Below are 785 nucleotides of genomic sequence, written 5' to 3'. Positions count from 1 at the left end.
AAAAAAAAAAAAAAAAAAACAGGCCGGGCTCGGTGGCTCACGCCTGTAATCCCAGCACTTTGGGAGGCCGAAAAGGGCGGATCACAAGGTCAGGAGATCTAGACCTTCCTGGCTAACACGGTGAAACCCTGTCTCTACTAAAAATACAAAAAAAAATTAGCCGGGCGTGGTGGCAGGCGCCTGTAGTCCCAGCTACTCGGGAAGCTGAGGCAGGAGAATGGCGTGAACCTGGGAGGCGGAGCTTGCAGTAAGCCCAGATCATGCCACTGCGCTCCAGCCTGGGCGACAGAACGAGACTCCATCTCAAAAAAAAAGTCTTAAAGTCCTGTGTGGGGGGACATTAAGGAAGGAGAAATGGGAGTCAGAAAGGCACGCAGAGAAATTGATTTACCTAATTTTTTAAAAAAGTGATTTAGTCAATTCTTAAAAGAGAAATAGGTGTTTGCCGGTGAGAATAAGGCTTTAAGTTCTTGACAGAGAGCAAAGCATCGCACAGGCCTGGACACCTTGCTTTTTCAAGGAACTGATCAATTGAGTGGTGAGGCAGAAAACCCAGGCCGCCTCCCCGGACCTCCCCCTTACCCCGCCCAGGCCCGACGCCTCCAGCCTAACCCTGGTCCCTCCATCCCCAGATCGAGAAAATCAAGGCAGAACAGAGCAAGCAGCCGCCCACCCCACTGCTGGGGCGCAAGTTCTTTGGGGACCCCACGGAACTGGCGGCCAAGGCGGCGCCCCTGCTGCGGCCAGGGGGCTATGAAAGGGGCTTGGAGCCCCTGGCCCGCCGG

The sequence above is a fragment of the Mandrillus leucophaeus genome, unplaced genomic scaffold, assembly GCF_000951045.1.
Source record: "Mandrillus leucophaeus isolate KB7577 unplaced genomic scaffold, Mleu.le_1.0 Scaffold106, whole genome shotgun sequence".
In the NCBI taxonomy this organism is placed as follows: Eukaryota; Metazoa; Chordata; class Mammalia; order Primates; family Cercopithecidae; genus Mandrillus; species Mandrillus leucophaeus.
This window is presented reverse-complemented; position numbering follows the sequence as displayed.